The following is a 25,864-nucleotide window of genomic DNA, read 5'->3' as shown; positions in this document are numbered from 1 at the left end:
TAACGAGAAGAACACATTGGTTACAGTAGGCTAACAGACATTAAAAAATGCAGTTTTGCCACATCAATACAGACCTAGTCAATTGTTTTAGTTTGGGAGGCTTGCCCTAAGGTTGTAGCCAGATCTCTTTCAAAGTCCTTTCCAAACACGCTACTCATAATACTGTGTAAAAGTTGTTCAAACAATATTTAACAGTCCTCAGAGTCTGCATAACAATCAACTTTGCACAGAAAAAATAAGATCTGTGCAAGATAAATCTGAGCTATGCATTGTATAAATGTTACAAATTGTCTAAGTGACTACATATCCTCTGATTAGCAAAAATCACACTTGTTCTGTCAAAATATTTGCTTCCATATATGGGGAATAAAGATGCACCCTGGGCAAAGCATGATAGCCATAGAGAACTTTGCTACTGAAGCCTGTAACACTGCATTTCACTCTGTATAAGGCAGGGACCTCTCAGCTATTGACACTGCCAGGCTGCCTCGTCCTGGGACTGGGGTGGCAGCTGCAATCTGTCTCCCAGATGTCGACGTCTGAACACTGCATTATATAAATGTCAGGTGCCCCATACTTGGTGTTTTTCAGAGAAATGCAGAAGCCTGGTTGCATTTGTTAACATGTAGACAACACGTACACTAGTCATTCTCAATAGAGAGTTTATCGCCATAAAGCTTTAGGCTCCTAATTTCAAGCAGATTTGGAGCAGAGGCTGAAAATACATTGATTCATAATGTTCGTGTTGAGGTTTCCAAAGCAATTGCCAATTAACAGGAACACTTTGGCTGGAACTGTTGGTCTGCTGCCTTATGCCCTCTCAAATGTATCCCTAGGAAATCTCCCCAGTAGTGGAAAATAACCAGTTGAATCTGAGAGCATCAGAGAGAGGAGATGGCTAAAGAGCACTGTATTTTCATCTGTTAGTAAGTCGGAAACATTCTGCTCTACATGTGCTCTTTTGTTTCCCTTGTCTGGTGTTGGGTGACTCAGTGCAGCCCCTGTGGGATCCTGAAGCATTGCGTTTTTTAACACTGCAAGTGAAACGGGCACCATAACCTCTGCACGGCCCCGGAGCTGCATAGAAATTATTTCCTGCTCTCTGCAAAGGAAGATGCCTTCAGATTTTGTTCAATGATAACAAATACAAAAAGGGAGGCCTCCCCTGGCTTCAGCAATCCTATCCCTCCCACTGGGCTTTGCTAGAGGTGGCAGAGTTGAAACTCTAAGGTTTTATTTTCAGAATGTGGTCATTTTGATATTTTAAAGTAAACAACTCTTGGTTCCCATGTATTATTCAAATAGAGAGGAGTGGGTATCCAAAGCATGCATAATCAAATATCCAGCCTCCACCAGACTACCTTCTCGGACCACTTGAGAAATTTCCCTGTCACTATTGTTATCATTCTCCGTTCACTTCCTTCCGTTATTTAACACTTCAGACATCACGTCTCATGTTTACCCCACAGCTGTGGGGTGAAGCGAGCATGGTCTGTATTCCTGCAAGCTTTCTTGGACAGTGCTTGCCCACAGCAGAAGAGAGCGGCGCAGGTGTGGCTGCTACCACATTCAGACAGAAATAACCTGTTGGAAGTAGATTTGTTTTCGAATCTTTCAGTGGGAAAATATCCATTTCAGAGAGGGGAACTAATGATTTTTAACCTGCCTATCACTCTCTTTTATTGCTGGCATGTAAAATCCTTACTGGGTTTGAAGTTGTAAGTGGAAATGCTGAGGATATTTTCCTTGCTGCCAAAACATTTACATGAAACTGCAATTCAGATCAAATTATCTTGAAACTGCAAAGCGTGCAGAGATTCCAAATTAGTCAACTCGGAGAGATTGTTGCATATTGAAATTACACAGCAGAAGCCAGCAGAATGCCACTGCTGCTTCCAACTCACAAGAATGGCAAAAGCAACTCTTAAAAGAATTCTTCTCCTTAAACGCACAGTTGTAATGGGCACAAAGAGCAGTATTTGACCCAGCATTTCACTATCAGAAAAACATAGCTTGTCATGCTTTCAGGCAGGCTGGTTAGTTCTGGCCATTGTTTCCACAATGCTTTAGGTACAAATGGAACTGCTTAGAGAGAACAGTGAGGTGGGTGGTAACGGGGCATGGAAGTGATGCACGAGCAAGCTAAAGCATAAAAGTAAAGAGCTACGGCTACTTACAGAAGGACAGGCTGAAAATATAAATTCAAAAGTGCACTAGGCTGTCAAAGCTGGTCAGTGCTGGCAGGATCCTGTTACTTGCTCTATTTTATTTCTTTGTATCTCACATTTATTTTTCAGCAACACCCTAGTTATGGAAAAGACTCAAAAAATATCAACAAAAAGAGGACTGGGGCAACATCATGAAATTCAAGTCTTTAACAAGCCACCATTCAAGATATTTAGAAGTGTTCTTCCTTTTCACAGTATTCTAAATAATGTTACTGCTGCTGTTCAATGGGGATTCTGCAGTGCAAGGTAAAGTAATGTTAAAGGCTTCCCTAAAATATACCATGGTTCCCCCCAAAAGCCGTAAAGGTGCTTTTTCAGCAATCACAGGAAGGGCTGTCTGATTTGGCAGCAGAGGTCAGGGGTCATTTCTATTTGTCAGAGAGGGGATGGACAGATGAAAGCATTCTATACAGAGAAAACTTTAAGTGAGAAAACCAGAAACTTCTAATGCTGCTCTCAGAAAGGAGCTGACAAAAGTAAGGGCTGCAGAAAGAGCTCACTCGTAAGGAATACTGGGGGTGGCACTGGATAGGGGTCCTTTGCCCTCTCAGTCACTGGCAGTTGGAGACTGACAGCTACAGCTTGTGTGTTTTCTCTGGGCGAGTTTGCAGTTGATTTGTTCTCATTCATTCAGTGAAATATCCTGAAAAGCAATGGGATAACACGTGATAGGATAATCCATAGATGTCATGACTATTGATGCTCAATATCCTTCAGTATGACATATTTGTCGCGGTACAAAATCTCAACAGTTTCAGAATCATTTTCCTAATTTTTGTTAAAAGGATACTCTGCCCTGGTGAGTGTCCTGTATGTAAGGAGAGTCATAGTTTCACAAAAATCAGATCAAATTTTTTTTTTTTTTGTCATTAAATTCTTTACCCAGAGTTAGCAGAAAGAAGAAATGAATGATGCTGCACAGGATAGCATGGCACTGGCTTTTTAAATCTAACACAAATTTCTGCTAAAATACTAATAAAATCCTCCTGTCCTGCAAATTTGACATAAATTTTTGATGAAAAATGGGCTAAAGCTCAAATAACCCATTAAAAAGAGAGACTATCTTGCAAACTGATATTTCCTTCATACTTCTTTGATGTATTTTCATGCATGTATTTTCAACATATGCATACAAAGCCAATGATCTCAGAATGCTTGAAACAGTGATGTCATGTCACACCTCACTATCTTGAGTATTTCTGATCCCTCAGGTTTGGTGGTGAACTTGGCATCACCCACAAGGAGAGGTGCACAAAGTTTCCTGCATCTTCTCCTTTCTCACAAACTCTTGATGCTTCCGGGAGGAATAGCTAGCTCTTCATTCTCCACCTTAAAAAAGTGAAATCTATCTTATGGCTCTGATTCAATAGTGCATTTCAACACCTATTTTAAAGCATCAGACGAGCTCCAGTGAGCACAGGAAGTGTGTGGGCAGTCTGAATGACATAGGCGCGTATGTAAATATTCTGCTGAATGGGGCTTCAAGTTGCATTGGGGAAAGCATGCAGTTAGATAAAAAAAGAGCACAACTATTCCTTTTCTTTCCTTCTATTTTCAACAGTATTTATCTGTATTTTTCTTAAAGTAAGGGTGTGTGAAAAGCTGCACTATTGTAGATAGAATATATAAAATGTGATGCATTGAATATTTGGAAATTAATTTTTCAGGGGACTTCTTTTCAGTCTAGACTATAATGACATATTCTGCCAATTTGTTTGTCCGGTCTCCCTGTGAACATAACATTTGATACTGTAGGCAATGTAAAGATCTCTGATAAGCTTGCTACTTCCTGCAGTACTCTGTGTTTATGATGAAGATTTTTAAGTATTTTGGGATACTTCCTCAAAACATATACAGTAAGTTAAATATCAGACCCTAAGGAATAGAATAAACTTTGAACATATTTGCTAAATCTTCCTTCCTGCCTTTTTTGACTGATTTTATTATTATTATTTTTTATTTAATGACATTTTATTACAACATTTATATCCAAACGACAAAAGGAAAATTTGAACCAGGAATTTCAGGTCTGGTCAAAAGCAAACAGAAATAGGGAAGATTAATATCAATGTACTGAGTACCAGACTCAGTCATATATCCCACTGTTCTGGCACTCAGACTGGAATTCCTGATAGACGAGAAAGTGCAGAGCAATCTTGCAGCAGTTCTTAATGTGTTACCTTGTCTCCAGGGAACTGCAACTTCCAAAATTTAAACTGATCAAGTCCTAAGTCCTTGCAGAGACACGAGAAACGTAATTGTCTCAAGAATGTCTCATATCTTGCAGTATCTCAAAATTCCTCGTACAAGAAGTTCCAGGACATGCACATAATTCAGTGCTGTCTTCTTTGTCCACATTTTGCACATTTTAACCATGTGCCCTCATGTTTTTTTCCAAGCTAGACTATTCTTAACTTTAAAGTCCCTGGTTAAGACCAGGCATCTTTGAGTTTTTGCTGCTGTGCCAACATCCTCTGAGTTTACCCTCTCTGTGGTGCATATATACTTCTGAAATGCTAGGACTTGGCTGTGATCTTGCTCATGACCTCAGCCTAGACCCTTTGGTAGCTCTTTACATCAGTACCAACCAACTGGGAACTTCTGGATGTGGAGCACTGGAAACAAAGCTGAATATAAGAAATAACAAGCATTTCCACCAGAAAGATTCCAGTAACTAAGCCAATCTTCAGGGGGTAATGCTGACTCATTCATGGTACTTCTTGCAATGCCTTTATTGCTTTTTAGTTAAGCACAATGCAGCTGTGTATTAAGCCACAGGCATAATATGGGACAAAAGGCACATCTGGCTTTTTCACTGTTTTTAATTTTCTTCCTTCCAGTTATTACTGGGCCCATTGTAGTGGCAACAGCTAGACATGAAGAAGAGTTGCGCTCAAATTTTGCCATTTCAGATTCATTTGTAAAATTCATGTTGTTTTCTGAAAATGTTAAATTTCACTACAAGAAGTTAGATTAAAAAGAAAAAAATCTAATTATCCTTATTAGTCCAGATATTTTGGTTCAAATTAGGAAGGCAAGAATATTTGAAATTTGAATAAAAAACAAGCTGAGTGTAAAAGAAATCCAGGAAAACTAACTCCTGTTCTTCCTGTCAGATAACTCAAACATTGTTCTAAAAAGTTACTGGAACCACCTGTAGGAATAATCAGATCATGATTTACACAGGCAAGCCTAGCTAGCTAATTAAGATCTTCTGGGAAGCTGCTACAAGGGGTAAAGGTGCTTAAGAGAGCTGGTGAATTTTTCTGAGAGCTGAGGACCAAATCAGCCCTTGTGCATGAAGACAGAAAACTATGTCAGAAGGCTCTCCTGACTAAGCAAGAAGATTTTTAATGGGCTGAAATGGAAATGCAACCACCCAAGAAGCAGAAACAAGCATGGGCCATCAAGGGCAGGGGTGTGCTCACTTGCTTGGGTACTTAATAGTGAAATGGGGAAGGCCAAAGCCTGGCTGGAGCTAAAACTAAGGGGTATAAGAAGGTGATAGGAGGCTGCTACAAGTGCATTAGCAGCAAAAAGACCATTAGTGTTTCCTGCAAATTGATTAGAAAAAACTTGGTTTTCCTGGGCTCTCTGCTACCTGGACTCATCTGCATGGACGTGTTTGTGCTCAGAGAACTGTGTTAAAAGAATAGATAAAAATGGTTTTTTATGTTTGTTTGTTTTTGTTCTGTGTGTTTCTGAAGTATCCAGTATTGAAATTATTCTCTGTTGTCCTTGCATTTAGAGAAATATCTCCCCTGGTTGTGTGCAGTCAGCTCTAGTTTGAATGTATGAGAATATCTTTGAGTTGGTCTTCATCATCACTCAGAATCACACTACTGGGAATGGCAGCAGTATCCTTTGGCACAGCGAAGTCACCTCCAGAAATAGTGGCTCACAGCTCTCCTCAGGTTATGCCAATATCATACGGTGAGTAATGGTTGGACCTGGATTATCCAATGTGACTGCAGATAAACGAGGTACACCTGAGCTAGATTTAAACTACCTATGAAGGGACTGAAAGCCATGTAGTCTAGAGTTTGCCCCAAGCCAAGGAGCTGATTTTTGAATCTATTTCTATGCAAATCATTGTGATTTCTACACTGTGGGCAGTGTGACAGCTACCACAGTTAATTAGAAATCAGCCTTGCTGAGTTTGTCAGCTGCTAGTTCAAGTCTGCATGACTTGAAGTTTATGGAAACCAGGACAGTCATCCAGAAGGTATGTCATCTCTATTTGGAATAGTTTATTTACACTAGCTTTTACATATATGTAATGAACAAACTTGGATGAAAGCCATCATACGGCTGTAACCCTCTCATGGGAACCACTCTTCAAATTAGATATCTAGACCTAATTAAGTTGACTTTCAGAGAGGAATCTATTAGAGTGTGCCAGTGGTTTATGTGACGCTTGCTAAGCAATGCCATTTCTGTCTGGAAACTCTTCTGGAACAGTGGAAAAAAATAATATATATTTTTTCCAATAGGTCTCAAAATGTTGCACTAATTTTGTCAACGTTGTCTATAAATGGGCAAAACTTCAAATTGTGCTAAGGGATGAAGGGGTAGTATGAAATAATTTAATGGAAAATTGGCAATTTAAACTACCTATAGTCTCATTAAAAGTAACTACATTGGACTAGATGAGTAACTTTTGAGCCTGTAATCTGGCAAAAAAAATAAATGTTGTCTATTCAAAGTCCACTAAGTTCTGTTCTGTCGCAGTCTCTGCCTTTCTGAAATGGAAAGTAAGATGTAGCAATCTTCTGTGGATTTTGTGGCATTCTTTTTAGGATGTTTTTCATATTCTGTACCTTGCACAATTACCGAAAAATGCCTCCAGGCTTGTAACTGCTTTCTGTCTTCGTATATAGATCATCCACCAGCTGGGATGGTTGCCTTCCCTCATCTCTCTGGTGCCTTTTAGGTAGTCGGACCCAACTATTTTGGAATAAATCAAGTGAGCATCACCAGTTTTCCTTTGCTGAGACACCTTCCCTCTGATGGACAAAGTTCTCTTTTACCACACTGGGGTGATCCGTACCAGTTTGGTGCACTCCTTTAAAAAGAGCAGTGTCTGCAGTGAGCTATTGTTTGAATTACTATGCAATACAGTGGTTGTAAGAATAAACTCTTTAAGTCAGAGATCCTTGTGAATAACTTGTTATTATAACTAGCTGAAAGCACCATTTCCTGTTTCTTGCTGGAGGACTTTTCTGTGCTAGAGGTTTTTCTTAGCAATGCTTCCAACATTGTATTTAGAGTACCATCCTTAGGTCAGTCTAACAAAGAAAATTCTTTTTACACTTTTAAAATGTTGATTCTTGTTTCCTCTTTAATTTTATTTATATATATATATAAATGTATATATATATACACACACACACACTGGGAATCTCTGAAATCTCAGCAATTGTACTAATTACTGAAAGTTCACTTTTCTCCAAAGACATGAAACTTTGGCAGTAGCATGGTTAGCTTTTAAACTGATTCTAAATCAGACTTCAGTTCAATCTGCTTTGTGTGAGTTTTAAATCCATTTTTTTTCTTCCATCTGACTTTTTTAAGCCTTTGCAGAGGGTAATTATGAAGAGAGTAACACAGATCTTCAAGGAGATAGTGTCTTTCAAACAATATGTCTGCTCTTGTAGAACAAGTTTCAGCGTAAATTCCAGTTACAAATTAAAACAAAAACCATTCTCTGCCTCCTACTGTCAGCAGCCCCAATTGCCCCCAATGTACTTTTTAATACCTACTTTGTACTTCCTAATCTTTTCATAACGCAGCCAGTTCATCCCCAGCTTCTCTGTGAAGGAAGGTGCTCAGCCCCCTGGCTGTATGTTGTGTGGATGCACAGCTTTCAGGTGGTTTGGAGAGCAGTCACCAGCTATCCTCTTTTCCATTTCAAAAATGGAAAGGACAGGGAGACAAGCCAAACTTACAGTTAATCTGCAAAAATATATGCTCGAGTTCCTGTGCAAGTTTGTGACGAGAAGGGTCCTGTGTTTTTAGAAAGTAGTAGTATTTCACATGGTATTGTATTTGTTTACAGTTGCTATACATTTTTGCTTCAAGTGGTTACACATCAACATTTGTAAAATGAAACCATATGGTGTGGTTATTATTTCCAATGTCAACTGTTACTAGACTTAAACGCCCACCTTCTCTGGACATATTTATTTTTTTCCCCACTTTAGAGTACACTGCTGAGGAGTCTTTTGTTTTGCTTTAATTTATGTTTGTTTGAGACCCAGTGCAATAGAAGTTTCATTTTGGTGGAAGGCTACCTGGCATTAATGCAATACAAACAATAAGTGGTAATAAAAATGTTTTTTGTTGTTGTTCGCAAGTCACAATAATATCTGACAAACATTTACTTTTTGCCTCTTTAACCAAGTTGATTAAATGATTCACTTCATGCACATTCACTGCATCCAGATGTAATTCCAGTTTCAGTAGATAGGTTGCCAAAGATTTGTTGAAAAACGGCTATTTTACAAGTTTTTTTTGGTAATCAGTTTTCAGTCTATAAGATTTTTGTGATTTGTTTCATTGATGTAACTTGTTACAGCAAGTGTGAGAAAAAGATCTAGGTGTTCTGCTTGACCCCATGAAGAATATGAGTTCTCGGCAGCAGGGAATCATACAAATACAATAACACAATCCAATTTAAATGTGACATTTGGATTCATCAGGAGAAATATTTCAGGTGGAGACAGGGAAGTGTTAGCACCTTTGCATGAAGCCCTGAAAAGAGCGCTCTACACGTGGAAGGCTGTGCAAAATTCTGACCATCTGTGGTTAAGAAAGATGATCTCAGATGGATGCTGGAAATGCTGGTAGGATGATGGGAGGAGTGGAAAATCTATTATACAAGAGAAAAGCAAAGATCACAGCCTCTGCAGCCTAACAAAATTAAGAGGGGTTATAGTCATTGTCACTGAATATGTTCTGGAGATAAGTATCAAGGGAGAAATGCTACTTCAGCAACCTAAGAGCAACATTGGTATTAGAAACAAGCAGGGATAAATTGCCTATAACTAAATTTAAGCTGGAAATTATGATGGTTATAAGCAATGAGATCCTGCAACTGCCATAGGGTAAAAAGAGCTGAGTGTTAACTCTTTCTAAGACTGAGCTCACTAAATTTTCAAAAGGGGCTTTTAAGTGAGACTACGTTTGTTACAGTCCCTCAAGAGGCCCTTCCTTTGTAGAAGGCAGAAAACGAAGGGTGTCCCAGACCCCTCCTAAGCCAGGGGCTGCTTGGATTTCAGGCTGGTATGATCAGAGCTCCATGGTTTTATGTTCTCCAGCATAACCGGGATCACTAGAATTTTCAGAGTAACGATATAAACTAAAGGAAACAACATTTGATTTTTCAGATAGATACCGATGCTTCAAATTCATGACAATTTTGGAATTAACCAAATACCTGGCTGCAACTTCGATGCTGATGCACACACAGTATGGCACAAAAAAATGAAAGAACACATTAAAAGCAAACAATATTTTTATTAATGAGTATATTCAGATATTTTTAAGGTTTATTTCTTTTTCCCAGGGGATTCATACAGTTATATCCTGAGTTGGAAGTGTCTACCCTGATGATCCGCAAGGATCATCAAGTCCAACTGCTTGTGTGCACACAGGACTACCCAAAATTCAAACCATGTTTCAAAAGTTTGCTGGAAGAAAACCCTGCAGCACCCCTAAATGGCCAGGTCTCTGCCCAGGAGCCCTGGGGACAGTGCAGGCTCACAGGCACCGACCCTACCATGGGCTGAGCCCTGCTTCCCAGGGGCTGGGGGACACAGAAGAGACTAAGGCTGCAGGAGGGGCAGCTGAAGGGACAGATATGGCATGTCAGGGAAACAAACAAACCAACAAAAAACAAGACGCATTAGGGAAGCACTGTATTTACCTTGCATAATGAGCTATGATGCACTCCTTTCTTTCCCGGAAAGGGGCCTCTATGAAACGTGCTACATAAAATAATCTTCCAACCCCATCCTTTGTTTTCTAACTCCTTACATGTTTTTAAACTGTACCCCTGCAAAACCAAAAAAGAACATATTCTGCCAGTGACCTAAATTTACAGAAAGACAAATCCATTGTCTTCAAACAGCATGTGAACTCCCAGCTTCATAGGTTGCTGATCCTCTCCCTCCCGAGCCAAAAAAAAATTTCTATTAACCAATAACATGATTGTCTTATGGCAGCATATTTGTAAAATGCCCTTTATGTTTTCTGTCCTGTTAAACTATGATACTATTTCTGGGGCTCTATATTAAGAGCAAGCTTTAATCTTCCGAATCATCTGCCTCAGAGGCAGGTGCTCAGAGGTGACCCGCACCACCTTCCTACTTCCCCTGTTCTGGGGGGTAGTATTGCTCTAAATAAGGGTCTTGTACAGACTAGAACAACCACAGGGCTACTTTAATTTTCTTCATTAAATTAGAAAGGTCATGATTAAGGAATTGGCTGCATATACTATTTCACCTCTGCCTCTCAACATCCCTGGGACCCTGCCTGTGCTGTTCAAGCATCCATCTCAACAAGAAAGAAAGGGAGACTGGAATAAACATATCACCCAATGCTACAGAATCAGCTGGCTGCTTGACATTTATGTAGTATTCGTTTTTTTTTGTCACAGAGGTAGTAAAGTGTGATTCCAGCAGACCCAGAGACTGCCTCTTGGAGAATCTGGCACATGATCACTGGCCTTTTTAAAATGACAAGCAAGCCACAACAAAAGAACGGGAGTCCATTATTTTGGAAATAAGTGTTTCTGTACCTGGTCACTATGTTCTCATCAAGTGGTAGAGATGCACAAATTTTCTTTAGCAATACCGCAATTTTGCTTGCTTGGAATGGCCCTTATGTATCCTTGTCTGTATCTAACACTGACAAATTAACAAATAATGTGCACCTTAAAATTTCTGTTGTAAGCTTGCTTCCTCTGGCTGATAACAAGTTTCCAGTAAACTCAGTTTGTGCTATAGATGCAAAGGAGGTTTTGTCAGACAAATTCCTTCCAAACCATGGATAATCGTTATCCACTATAAATTACCTAATTTTTTATTTTTTTTTTTAATTGTGTGGAAAAAGGAACAAGGAGTTTGGTTGCCAAATCCCTCAGAAGTGGCCTAAATGCTCATTGTCTAACTGAGATCACAGATTCAGACTGTTGTCCCATTGTCCAGCATCGGTGCATGCAATAGCCTGGCCTCATAAAACAGACATTTAGCTGAACAGAACCAATTAGCCCTCCATCGTTGCCCCTGTTCACAATAGAAAAAAACAGCTGATGTTCCCTTAACTTGAAACAATAGGAGGATATGCATGGGCTGTGTAACTCTTACAAGCAGAGTAACTCTTTCCAGAGTGGGACCGTGAGAAAGTAAAGCCCATAAATGCCCTTTCAGTGGATGAACTCCTGAACAGTCTTTTATAATGTGAACTCATCTGTCAGCTGTCTGTAGATGCACTTTTCTTTAGAAAATCTCAGTTCAACTGCAGCATGCCAGTTTTTAGTGATAAACTATTCTGCTGAATAATATTCTGTCTCAGAATTGTATTCATCCCAGTATTGATTTATTCAGCAACATCTTTTACCCCCAGCCCTCTTTTACATTCCTTACCATGCTTGCACCTCTTCCTAATGGTCTCAGAATAGCAATGACCACCGATGAGAGTATGGCAAGAACTGAATGTTGCTTCTAACAATAGCAGTGAGGCTTCATTTAAGATTAAGATGCTGAGAAAATTCAAGTGAAGAAGCTGATGAGCTCAGAAATTCAGGCCTTCCATATGAATTCAGTAATTTACTTTCTTTTGACTGCTTTCTGCTCCACCTAGTTGGGATATTGCCACCGCATCTAATGTTTGAATACCGAGAACCCAGCTAGAGCTCCTGCTAGCGACAAGGCTGTGTTCAAAATATGACTCCCTCCCTTCAAAACTAGCATACAGCATTGTCTCACTTCCAACCCGCAGTGTTTTCCAAGCACCTTCAGGCAATAGTTGCAAGTATGAAACTCTTTGGACAAAGAGGCCTTCATTAATGGCAAGGCAAAGATACCATTAACTTCTGAGAAACAATGCACAATAAATAAAACCATCTACTCATTTAGTACCTTTGGCAATTGTCCCTTGTCTTGGTCGCCAGCTGATGCTGTGAATTTTGTGTAGGCATGCATTCTTTCTGAAAACCATTTCTCCTTCCCTATCTGCTAAATTTCACTGTAGTTTAGCAGTATTTGGACACTGCAGCTTCAGAACTCTGAATCCTGCTTAGGCAGGCCTGTTTCCAACCCCCTGCAAATCCATACACTGTTATATTCTGAATTCCCTTCCTAAAGCCCCATCTAAAGATCTCATTCTATTTCATGGCTCAGTAAAGGAGTTTTCAGTGATAATGTCTGAGTTCTGCTGCTGTTACTGATGGTTTGAGTAAAAAAAACTTCCCTGTGTTCAGCTCCATCATGACCACGTCTCTCCATCAAGGCTACTTGTTAAATCCTTTGCCAGAGCTCTTACAGAGGAGTCCTGCCAGTATGAAAGGCTAAGAGTGGTAGGGCTTTGCTTATTTAAATGTAACTGTTATCTCCCCAAAATGCCACTGTAGGAGTGAGTAGTGAAAGACATAGAAAGGCCATATTTTTTGTTAACTAACAGGTGGTATCAGAGAGCCCCTACCTCTCTGTATTATCTGTCCTTCCAGTGATCTGGATGAATAACTGAACAGATTAACTAGTTTTATGGGCATTCTTCTCTTGCTCACCAATAGATGGGAGCAGAGATTTCTCTACTCATGAAATTTTGAGGGTAAAATGCTTGCAGTTTTTTGAAAGACTAGAAGGGGAAAAAATAAAAACCAAACAATGACGATATAGCTCATTCATGTGCCCACAGGGAGAAGTATATTGTTTAGTTTAGTAGCATAGAAATGAGGTTTTTAATGGGAGTCAAATGGAAACCAGGAGTCAGCACTCTTGAATTCTTTAACCTTGGAAATCTCCGTTACGGTATCTAGTGCTAGTCAGAGGTATTTAATACATTTACAACCTCTCATTGTTATTTCCCAGATATAAGCGTGTTTTGCTTGGATCCAGGCCTTTACAAAAGTAAATAAACATGTCCTAAACTTCCATTCATTTTTCTTAAAAGATCAAAGACAAAAAGCTGTCCAGATGTAAATAGCTAAGCCTCTAATGAGACGATCAGTGAATTGTTTCTCTCTTGTACTGTAAGCACTTAAATTAAAATATTGCACTTAGGGCCCTCTGCACTTTCTAACTTGTATAGCAGGAGCCAAGTATCTAACACAAGCCAGACAAAAAACTTCAGCAATTAGCTTTCAACATAGGTCTCCAGCCTCTGACCTTTCTTGTTCATCAGAGGCAAGCCAAATGCTTTGTTAAACAATATTAATTGTGCCTGGCACTTCTCTAGAGCCAGAGACGTCACAAATAGTTTCCTATTAGCAGGAGGCTGTTTGCAAGAAGCAAATTCATGCATATTTTCTTTTCAACAGAGGCTGACTCAGCCGTACTAGAGGTGAAGAGACTTCTGATCCTGTTCTCTGCACGCTGAACGTGGACGTGGAACGGGAGCCTCTACAGAGGTAACACCCGCATGGTGCTATGTTGTGCTGCTCTTTGCCATCCCAGGCTTAACACCACCCCTGGCCCAGGGGTCTATCCACTGCATCCTGCACTTGCTGATCCCTGCAGCCATCCTATCTAACTGCACACATGTAGCTGAAGTGCTCAGGTTAGGACTTCTTTGTACTGGCAGTGAGGGAGAGAAATGTTTGCAGAGGCACAGTTTGGCTGGGCTGAGCTGCTTCTTGCCACCGCCAGTTTGCACCACGTACAGATGGGGTCTGGGGCTGGTAGGCACTCACCTTGGGAAGCTTAGTCAAGCGTCACAGCAAGGCAGGATGAACGTGGGATAAAAGGCTTGATTTATGTATGTATCAGAAGACAGAAAGCTGCAGCTTTCCTGTTAAATGGAGTCCTGCTGTTACTGTCTAATTTCAAGGGTTTAAACATGATGCATCGCCTTCTGTCTAAACTGTTGTCAAGTCACTGTAACTCCAGTGGCACCCATAGACTTTCTCCTCTTCTGCAACAATGTGAGGTTGGAATTTTTCACCCCATCTTAAAAACTGTTGGATTTCTCCCTGTGAATTTCTGTCCTTAGATGCCAAGAAGATTAAGTAATCATTGTAGCAAAACCTAACTGCAGCTGATTGCCACTTACCAACTGCCTAGTCCTGGTGTCTCCATTCTGCAAAAAGCAGCTACTTTCGGAAAGTGAAGCAAAAAAACTCCTCTCACTTACAACAAAGGAGCAATTGATATTATCTTTTGTGCTGATCCATGCTAACATATTAAAGTAAGCAGCAGTATAAAGTAAGTAGTACTTGCCTTGGCTTAATGGATTTCACATTTTTCTAGTTCTAAATTTAAAAGAATATCAGCAATGCAGCTCATTTCACAGTTAAATACCATATATCTGCTTAGAAATAGTTTGAGTTGAGATATATGCTAGTCAAAATTGTAGTCTGAGCTCTCCTGTTTCTTTCAGCTTTTCCAACAATAAATGTATCAGAAATTCCTCAAGGGAAAACATCTCTCCTGGAGCCCTGTGTTGTGTACATGCCTTTGCACATGGCACAGTCTGAGCTTCCTCTTTCTTCCTGTTTTATTTTATCTTGCTCTCTTCAAAGCTTCTCCATGGTGAAAACATTGAGAAAATCTTGTTATGGTCCCAGTAGCTGGAGTTTCTGTTTCTGGATTATTACAAATTGTGCTACAATTTGATGCTAAAACAGTCCTATTGCCTGTATAGCCTCAATTCCAATTACTTAATAGTTTTCTTTGGTTTGGTCCCACTAGCTGCTGAGTAGCTGCTCTGGAACATGGACAGATGTTTACAATATGTTGGTACACATTTGGGGTCCACTCGGTATGAGATGCTACCAAGGACTACACAGGTGGACCAGCCCCCCACTCCAGTGATGGAAATTACAGCTTTCAGTAGCTGCTGCTGTGGAACATGACAGTCTGAATAGGAACAAGTTTTATTCTCTGCTACCTTTCGAAGTCAAGAAGCAGAGTTTGTACTTGGGAAGCAACATCAAAAGACTGTGTTCACTTTTTCTTAGAGTCCTGAATAGTTAACTACTGCTGGTAAGACAGAGCTATGGGGCCTAGCCCTCCATATCTTGGCACACCTGACATTTTGCCAGCTCCTGAGGCGCTGTTAGACACACACTGCTCCTCCCTTACATCTCATACTGCTTTGGCAGCAGTGGGATATAACCAGAGAAATGTTCTGCCTAATCTTCTGCCTGGGTCACAGGTGAATCTTTAATTGCGTCTTTGTTTTTTAAATAGGTGAAAAATTAAAAAAGGAAGAGTTAAGGAAAGTCAGAAGTTACACCAATGGGGTTAAAACACACTCCTTCTTCAGTAAACAGGAATTACAGGTGTAAGTTGTAACAGCTAAAATACCCATCAGTGATAAGGGATTTGTATCAGCAAAACAATGCTGTAAAGGTTGATTCAGTGGCCTTCAGGTGTTAAACCTTGCCCCACCAGAGGCATCTGATGCGGGATCCAATGCGGGAAGTGCTGCCTGGAGAGGGACAGAGCTGGGGGTTACATGGGCAAAGGTTATGCCAGACTATAAATGGAAAATTGCTTTTGAGAAGTGATTTGGTTTGAGATCTACTACTGACCAGGGATAACAGAATATCGATTTTTCTTAATAGAAAAGAAAGGTAGTAATGAAGAGGTTGAAACAAATAGAAGCAGTTTTACTGTACTGTATGTCCTCCCTCCCCATTTCAGGAGATCACATTTTACAGATTTACAGCTTGAGCTTTCAGAGTAAAGCAGGAGAAACGAGCATCTATCAGTTTTAGAGAAAGCGCATGCAAGCTCCTGAAGAGATTCTAAAGACATTTCAGCCCACAACTCATAACTAAAACAGACAAAGGAATAGTTTTAGTAAACGTGTCATCCCATGGATCACAAAGTGGGGAAAATATAGTGTCATGATTCTCTTTAAAATTTATGTGTCTGTATACAATATGAGGCTCTGAGGAGGATGCACGTAATACCACCTGAAAATATTAGTTAGGGCAGTGAAAGTCAGTTCACTGAGTACCTCTGCCATATCTTATTTTCAAAAACAAAAATCTGGTTGATATTGGCCAGGAACAAGGTGACAGTGACCTGCATGTCTTGTGGGAGCTAGGGAAAGCTGGCAGGGCGAGGACCATCTTTTTTATAGGATATGGCATGGAAAGCAGCCACACACTATCAGAAAGGCCAGAGACCATTGTGATCTCTCCTTTATTTGCTGTATTGAACAAACAATTTTAGGAAACAAGAAGGTGGGACTTTAGATCTGCTGCTGCTTTTTCCAAGATGTCGTCAGTCAGACTTACCGCCAGGGGTCACAGAAAAATGGGTATTTCCAGGCCTACGAACTATCGGGTGGGGCTTTTTTGCCACTGAGCTTGGCATTGATTTTGTAACACACATGTGCATGTACAGTCTCAGATCTGGCTGGATGACAGCTCTTTCACCTAGGTCAGCAGGCTGCTTACTCACCACACTCACTATGGTACATCTGCCAGTGGGTACCACATACTTTTCATGTTCTTCTTTAGCTTAACCCGGGGCCCTATTGCCTTCTGGCTCTGGTGAATCAAAGGGTGCAAGACCATAATCTGGTTTGTTTTCTCTAACACGTCCTAGTACTCTTCCTTTACAAGCAGGCAATTAAAGAGCATAAACCTCAATCTAACATTAGCTTGAAAAAGCAGTTTGCTCTTTGCATAATCACAAAGAACTAGTGCGGTTTGATGACAATTCAGCTTCAGAAAAGGTTTTGAGATTCTGACAAAATCCATTCCACTTTAAAACAAACTCATTTTTCTCAGTTTACAATTATGATATATAAATATAACTTTACTTGCTTAGCTGCAGAAGATAAAGGTTTTAGTTTCTGCCTACATAATTCAGAACAATTTTCAAGTAAGAGCAAGTGGTCCAGAGAGAACCACATCATGGATTCTCTAACATCTCAGATCACTTACTTGGGCACTTTTTGAAGAAGAGATACAGATAACCCATCCTCTGCAATGAATGCTTATGTTCCGGGATCAAAATAATTTTGGATTTATTTTTTTTTTGTCTCTTTAGAATTTTCCAGAAAGAATTTCTGGTATTTATTCTGAATTTTATCTAAACTCATTCACTCTCCATTTTTAAGAGATTTATTCCGTATAAAAAAGTGGGTTTACCACCTTTTCCATGAACCCCATTTTTCATGACACAGTGACCTTTCAGAGCCCTGATCTTGTCCAAGAATGTTGGTATTCAGAATGCATTTCCCAGCTCTTCTCAAGTCATTTGCTTTACTACAGGATGATGATCTCTCCAGATCCTCTTCGTTACAGGGCTTCTCTGAAATAAAAGTCTATATTTTTTTTCCTTCTGGCAGTAACCTACAGATACCAATCGTCTTAACTAGCACAGCTAGAGTAGAAATTGCCAGGAGTTCCAAAAATAAATAAATAAATGGAGTAGAGAAAAAGAATTCAGCTGACTGCAAGACAAGGAGGAGTTTTTTGGAAGTCAGCAAGATCTCTGATTTGTAGTTTGGTTGTGTTCCTAATTTATCAAAGCCACATCTTCATTCTAGTAATAAGCTGTACTAAAAACCAAACTCTCCAACCCAAAACTGACTGCTGACTTTATGCTGACAGTAATAGCAGCCTTTCTGAAATTATAGTTTTTGTTACTGATGCTATCAAAATTAAAATTAAAACCTTATCCTGCAAGAGGGAATGCTTTTACACATTTCTGTACACTTTTATAATAAAATGGGGGGAGAAATTTCACAAAATTACCCAATAAAACATCAGATTAAGATGCTGTAGTAATTCAATATTTAAGATCATAATTAACCAGCTTCAGCTGATTAGGAGTCAAGGATTATCTACTTCCCTCCACTGGAATAAGTAGAAAAATAGGTACCTCTAGAGAGCTCCCCGTGTTACAGCCATGCTATGAAGGGGACATTTGCACAGGGGAGAAATATCTGGCTTCCGTTCACTATAGGAAAAGCCAAAACAAGCAGCTTTAGCCTAAGTGCCCAAGTCTTAGACAGCTAACGTTAGGTGAGTGGAACCCTGTCCTGGTTATGTAGCAGGAGGTACAGGGTTTTTTCAGTAATAGGTTCTATTGAAATTATCAGTGGTAGTGTCAGTCCTAAACTGGAGTAAAAGGCAAAGGACTGAAGGCTGCTCCCTTTGACGTGGTGTAAAATGAAGCTTGTGGCTAGTGGCAGCGTGTCTGCATTCATGTAAAGAAAAAGAATCCACGTAATCATATATTCTTCTTTTTATTATTTTATATATAAACATGATCTAGGAGAAAGAACTATGTATAAAATTCAAACCCTTAGCAAAAGTCTATGGTTTTTGCTGAGCTACAATTTATTCATGCAGAGGAGCATGGCTTCTATTACACATCAAACACGTTTGTGGGGCAGTGCTTTGCTCCAGACTGTTTACATTAACACCACACATATCCTACTCACACTCCTTATCCATCTCCTGTGCCCTTTCTGATCCAGGAGAGAGCAGTGCACAGGAGTGAAGGCTGTGTGGTGTGGAGGTGCCGACCTGCTCCCACCACCAAGTGCTGGGCAGAGGGCTGAGTGGGATGCTTGGCAGCATGCTCCGGCTCCACAAAGGCATTCCTGCTGCTCTGCGATCCAGCTGCGGGCACAAGGCCCAGGCTGTGATTTGTGGTGAGGATATTTTGCTTTGACAGCCCAATGTCACTTTGTTTTTACATAATCAGCCCTTTTTATTATAATCTGCTGGCTTTGGATAACAGCGGTGAAAAACATTTCCAAGTGGAAGCGGCACCCTGGGTAAGGACCGAGACAGAAGGCATTCAAAGAGACCAAATATTTCTTATTTCTTGTAATCACCTGCAGTCAAGTGTTGGCAAGTGTTTGCTGATAATTTGCTCTGCAGGAAGGACAGAGTGACAGCATGCGAAAAGGGGTTCTTTTGTGTTTTAACAAGCCTCTGATTATGCCCTTCAAAGACTGGTTTGCCGTCAGCAGAAAGTGAGACAAGTATCTGCGGCCTGAAGTGGCTGGAGGAGAAGTCAGACATGCCTTCGCTGTACCAGGCTTTTGTTCGGAGAACCTCTCCGTCTGGATGGGCAGCAGGAACAGGAGAGCATTTCAAGCTGGGGGAAGTACCGTGCTGCTGTCCATGAACCACTGATGGGGTTTTTGCGTGGAGCATTACAGAAAATTACATGCAGTGCTTTTTTTTTTTTTTTTTTTTTCTGCCAAATGCAAGAGCTGAGATGTTTGCAAGCAACACAAAGTAAACTCAGGCATTGAGACTCATTCCTGAAATCTGTCTGGTGGCTGATCCTGTGGCATGTACCCCGAACGTACTCATTGTGTAAGCTTTCCCTCATGCATACCCAAAGACTGTCATGAGTACAACGGCACTACCGCTGTGATACTGCTAACGGTACCGCCTCCACAAAAGGGAAGGTAATTAGCAGAGAAATGACTATTGGTGCAGCTAGAAAGTAGACAACTAATCTTTTGGATTTCAGTTCATTGCGTCGTTGTTGTCAAACCAGTGCCTGATCTTCCCAGACCCCACTTCATGGCTGTTCCTTTCTTTCTGTCCTTTCTTCTTCCCCCTTTTTGCAGGGACTATGGCTTACTCTGATTCACTTTATTTCTTCCTTCTGAAGTGGCCGTAGGGCAGCCCCCTGTTGCCAAGGATATGGTTAATGCATGCGACATCGTGCCGCAGGAAACAATCGGGAGCCTCCTGCTCATGCCTGGCATAACGGTGCTGTAATCAGCAAAGCCAGACTGGGAGCAGGACTTGCAAGCTGTGCAATTACAGAGGAACTTCTCTTTAAAGGAAGTGTTCTTGGAAATAGCTTTCAGGAGGAAAGGTACAGCTTTTGCTTGTAAAATGATAGCTTACAAAGGTATTATGGCCAAACTCAAGTCAGAGCATAGACTAGCAGTGGTAAACATGTGCCCTTTTGACAATAAATCACCAGGTAATATTGCTGTGTGGAAAATAATAAGATTTTTTTTCCTAACCGCAAAGAGCCTATCAGGAGATCAAGAATCTCCAGTTCTCAATGATACAGCTGTTTTACCAAAATTTAATTAATGAGGAATAATATTTTGGGAACAAGAGAAAACACCTCTGTAGGATGTGGACTGTGAGGGATAGATGGAAAGTGGCCTGTGTAAACAGCTCAGCAACTCTGGGATAAATTATAGCAGCATTTGTATGCATGATTGCCCTTCTGTGTAAAACAAGGCATGCAGCCACACACAGGAGTGATGTGCAAGGCAGGCATGGGGGCTGATGTTAAGCTGATCCAGAACAGAAGATCTCTCCCATCACATCTGAGTTCGACCCAGGCAAGTTTATGTAACTCTAAATGAGCAAATAAATAGGGGAGCAGGTCTCACTGAGAGTACTGAGAGGAAATTCAAGGTATGCTATCTACATATATTTATTTCTGGGTTTAGGGTTTACTTAACTCAGAATATGGATTGTAACTTCATCATTAATAGTTATTTTGTCAATTTCTGGACTTCAGGAATGCTGAAAGATCAGGTCCAGGGTGCTCCATTTTCATGGAGTCTACACACACGGGCATGGGTACAGAGAGCTGGAGGAGTTCGTATCAGAGGCACCGCCAGGAGCTTTGCATTCCCCAGATCTGTCTGCATTGCTAGCCGCAAAATGTCAACATCACCTTCCTCAGAGAGCACAATGAATTAAATGAGGCTTAATTAATTAGTGTCAGTAAAGCAGATGTAACAATTATGATGGAAGTAAATAAATGTACATATTGGAAATTATTATTGTCTCTGCAAAGGATTTGTTGTGAAATCCCTATGGCCATTTCACTCCTCCCCATGTTGCTGTTGGGAACATCACTGGGAAACATTCAGAAATAAACTGCAAATTGATGAGGAGCTAATGTACTTTTACAAGTTTATATTGTAGCAAAACAATCAGGAAGCAGCCCTCTTTAATAACCCACTGTGGACTTGATGGTGAAATACACCCCCGGTATTTTATGTCCATATCATGCCATGTCATGTGTCACAAATAAGGGTACTGTTCAAAGTTCTGGGGTTTATTTGAAATGTTTTACTTGTGATAGCCCCACCGAGGCTTTTGTATTATTTATGAAGGCTATTCTTCTACACTACAGGAGGGGAAATTAAAGCGGCTGTGCCAGTCTGAGCTGTTTCATATGAAGATAATAATTAACTGTGTATTTTATTCTGTGTACTCACAGGAGCTGATTTTGGTCACATATGCCCTTCTGAGAATCAAGAATAATAACGCTAAACTTGGTTTAGTTACACTGAACATGTTTGGTGTAAGTAAGAGTGAGCATCTGAACCCTACCTCCTGAATATGCCTCCTCTCAGACCAACAGGGCATCTTTTACAATGTTGGTTGGCAAGTACTGGTGCAAAGTAGTCATTTGCCCTTGGGTCATGGGATGACGTCAAGGGAAAGAAAAGGGGGAAATAGTGGGGGGAATGAAAGAACACAACCTAGTAATTGTGAAGTTATTGCATGTGTCTGTGCAGTAGGTATTCTGCAAAATATGGGTCTGAAAAAAACAAATTTGAAGCTATACCAGGCTAGTATTGTATGAAGCCTTTGGCAGCTTTGAAATTCAGGCTTATTAGCAATGAAATTTATTGCCAATCCATTCAAGAAATTAGGCCATTATAAAAGATTTGAAATGAATGAAACCTTACATACCTTGCGGGTAGTAAGGACAATACAACCTCAATATAATAGATACTGTAATAGTGAACCATACTTGGAAATACATAAATTGAGAAAATTCTGAGGTGCTTTTCTAAGCAAAATGACAAAGAGGACAAATTAAGCTGACTAGAGGTCCTAGGTATAAAAGCAAGCAGGACTAATGTACTGAGAGAAGCAGGCAAAATATTAAGAAAATAAGAGTAGGATGAAAGGATGAAAGATAACGTGCCACATTGAGGGGAATAACTGGACTGAGGGGAATAACTGTACCCTGCAGAGGCAGCCAGAGATGAAACCCTTTCCAGTCATCAGCTCACCCAAGAGATTTTTATATTTTGCTCTGTGCTCTTTTCGCTCTGCAGGTGATGGCAGTTTCAGCAGAGAGAGAATGGGAGCCAGGACCTGTGCGACTACAATATTGCCATCTCACTACATCATGCTGAGCAGAAGCCATGAAGGGGGAAAAATATCCTCTTGCCTCACTGAGGAAGGATAGGGGTGAAGCAATCATAGACCGTGCATAGAGCACTCTGTCTTTTCTGCCTCTGAGCCCACTTGCTTTTTTTTTTTCTTTCTTTTTTTTTTCTTTCACTAGATGGTACTGACAACAGTCAACATTTGTGGAAAGAAAAGTTTCCACAGCCCATTCCAAGATATCTCCTTGTTTCTTTGGGTGACTGCATTTCCTGTGCTGTAATGAGCTGTCCATGACTGCTGCATCTTCAGGGCTATGCACTGTTCCCTGCCAAGGATGGCAACGTCATGTATTGCCCTGCTAGTAGGACATATCTGTGGATTTTCAGTTTTATGTTATACACTTTGTGCTTATGTGTTTCCCTCCTTGCTTCCCAAAAAACAAGACTTAAGGGTAACTATAATCTCTGTTTTATGACAGTGCAGTGTGTTGCTAACCTCATCAGGGGCATGAGTCTGGTTTCTATTCACAGATGTACATTTCTTTATTGCCTGTCTCAACTTAATCAATTTTTGTCCCAGTGAGTAAGTGAGCAGTAAATGAGTAATGAGATGAGTGAAAATATGAATGGAAAAATAACAAGTACTATTTTCTTTATTGCCTTTAATAATATTTGTATTTATATTGCTACATTAATAAATTAAATATTAAATGAGTTAGCTAAATTAAATATTAAGACAATATGTTAGATACACATAATGTATACATGGTATTTGTATTATTATAAGATTTTATTATTATTGCATTTTAAATACTAGCACGTTTATATATAATTCCAAGAGAACCACTCACAGAGTAAGATGTGTGAGTGCAAAGAGGAACGAAGGCATTTTCCCACACCCAGCTTGTGACCAAGAAAGTCCCCAGACAGCTCAGGCACCTGAGGAGGCAGAGAGACGATCAGCATGATGGGCTGCCACCTGGGCACATACTGCGGACAGCCTGGCAGCTGCCTTTCAGCACTTAGGCACATTTGGAAATCTCTACCTCTGGCTTTAGATAGGTGATGGCAGAGTGATGCGGGTAGAAACTACACAGGGGCTCGGTCTGCCACAAAAGGAGTCTGCTTGGGTTTGGGGGTTTCTGAACAGGAAAATGTCTAAAACAATTCTTTTTTTCTTCTCTCGAAGTCTGAATTCCTTCTTTTTAAATGACTTTTTTTTTTTTGACACATGACATCTTTTTCTTCCTGTTTTCTCTCATTTAAAAAAAATAGTTTTTGTGCACATTCCAATGCATTTTAGAGAGTTTTTATAAGACAGCTTTGCCAGCTTCCAACTACACTAAGCTTTCTATGATTTGAGCATCTATTCAGGCAACATTAGCTTTACATTTAATAGTCAATTTCTAGATTTACATAAACACAAAATATAAATGATCTTCAGGGACTTAATGCAACAAAAGCTAACCAGCTCTCCATAATATTATCTCTGTTTTTCATAGCTGTGCTTTGCATTTTTCACCATACCTAAATGGGAGAGGGGAAACCCTATCATTAAGGCAATTTACTGAAAGAAATGCCCTGATAACAAAAACAAACAAACAAAAAATATTCTTGTTTGCAAATTGTCACCAGCTAGATTATGTGACCTCTACTCGTGTGGAAATTTTTGAAAAGAGATGCAGTGACTGTAGAGTCAATCTAGCATTACAGAGCCTAAGCCCCATGAATTATTCTCAGGTGAAGGATCTGTTTGAGTGGAAGATGTAGATGTGCATCACCTTTTTACCTCTTCCCATTTGCTCCTCCTCATCCCCCAGCCATGCAGTGCAAAGCCGAGCCTGAGACACAAGTATCACGAAACCACAGGTAGCTGCGCACATTTGCAGTCACAAAAACAATAAAATAAATTAGAAAAATATCTTTTTTATTTTTATTTATTTTTCTGAGTGCTAAGACAGAAGAGAACTCACCCTGTGAGAGCTGGATGTGGGGCTGGCAGGGTCTGTGGTCCCATGTCCATGTTTCAGGCACTGGGGGAACGCGTGGCCAAGGCTCAGGACGTCTCTCGTATGAAGCTGCATTTGGATGAGATGTGTCCCTGTACTGCAGCTTCTCAGCAATACCTCTGTGCCTGATCCTGCTGATACCCCTTAACCTCTCTGAGCACTTAATCCCTATCAGGAAAACGGGAATGATTACGCTGCCTTTGTTCCACACATTCTTATTTTAAATGTGATATTCTTCAACGCAACCTGAGCACGTAAGTTAAAGTGATGGTTTCAGAGACCAGTGGACATTGCTGGAATAGGAAGAGATGTGGTCATTGAACAGCTGTCATAGGATAGCACATATGGGTTTGGCATGCACTCCTGCCAAAATGCCTTGATCCAAAAGTATACATTTTAATATAAAAATTAATTATGCAAATTGATTTTGAGTGAGGTGAAGACCTGAATGTGTAGTGTTAGCAGGAAAAAAAGAAGGAAAGCACTCTGTTTTTCAAGAAAGAAAAACAATATCTCCTGAACTTTCACATTTCTTTTGCAATTCCTAACTGAGAAAACACTTCCTCCTGCAGTTCTGACCCAGAAGGAGGTAGGAAAGGGGTGCTGGACAGATTTCTTTCAAACCTAGCAGCAGGTAACCCAGACCTTCATGTTAAACACAGACCGTCATCTTAAACACGAGCTTCTGCGTGACACTTCACTTTGAGAGGTGCAGATCTCTTCTGATGTCCACAAGGCTCCATGGGCCATTGGGGATTTTCTAAGGCTTGTGATGTCTTTCCATTTTCATTGTATATTTCTCTCATTCCCATTTTTTCTATCTTCCAGGTACTGCATGTTAATCAAGACAAAATTGGGTTAATACCTTTACCCTCAGTCCAGAGAATGACAGTCAGCCGACAAACATTTCAATAGATGCGACTACTCCCAGGCTTAAATTTAAGCAGGTGCTGAATGCTGACTATAGGAAAATACTTCAGTGTTCCCGGCCCAGCTCATATTTGAACATTCCTTCCAAGAAAAACCTTCATAAACTTTGTCAGACAGTGAAACAATAAACTACCACACGCCTTGGACACTTCCTTGACTTCCATCCCCTTTTTTAGATAATTTCCAAAAAAATGTGTGTTCTCTTCCTGTAGTCAGTACACGACAAGCTTAGAGCAAGTTGGCTAAAGTTTGTTCAGGCTGGGGAATACCAAAATGAGGCTCAGAAGGGTGATATGGCTACAGTCTCTGTTGCTGGATCCATCGTCAGCTGGACCAGCCCCCTCCTCATGTCCTGTACACGCAGCTTAATTGGCCTCGTTG

At 40.3% G+C, this 25,864-nt stretch overlaps 1 long non-coding RNA gene across 3 annotated transcripts; it reads left to right on the top strand.

The window, feature by feature from the left end:
* The first annotated feature begins 1,895 nt into the window (after positions 1-1,895).
* Positions 1,896-23,300, top strand: LOC106038684 (uncharacterized). Of its 3 annotated transcripts, XR_007167320.2 has the most exons (6): positions 5,469-5,646; positions 5,977-6,161; positions 13,771-13,860; positions 14,442-14,653; positions 21,641-21,724; positions 22,491-23,300. It is a non-coding gene; the product is annotated as an uncharacterized lncRNA (long non-coding RNA). The 3 variants fall into 3 exon arrangements; XR_010831070.1 differs by lacking the exons at positions 5,469-5,646; positions 14,442-14,653 and adding an exon at positions 1,896-2,474; XR_001208772.3 differs by lacking the exon at positions 14,442-14,653.
* The last annotated feature ends 2,564 nt before the right edge of the window (positions 23,301-25,864 follow it).

This window comes from Anser cygnoides, chromosome 4 (genome assembly GCF_040182565.1).
Source record: "Anser cygnoides isolate HZ-2024a breed goose chromosome 4, Taihu_goose_T2T_genome, whole genome shotgun sequence".
NCBI classification, from domain to species: Eukaryota; Metazoa; Chordata; class Aves; order Anseriformes; family Anatidae; genus Anser; species Anser cygnoides.
The sequence above is the reverse complement of the archived record's forward strand: the minus strand, read 5'-3'. Positions and strand labels throughout refer to the sequence as shown.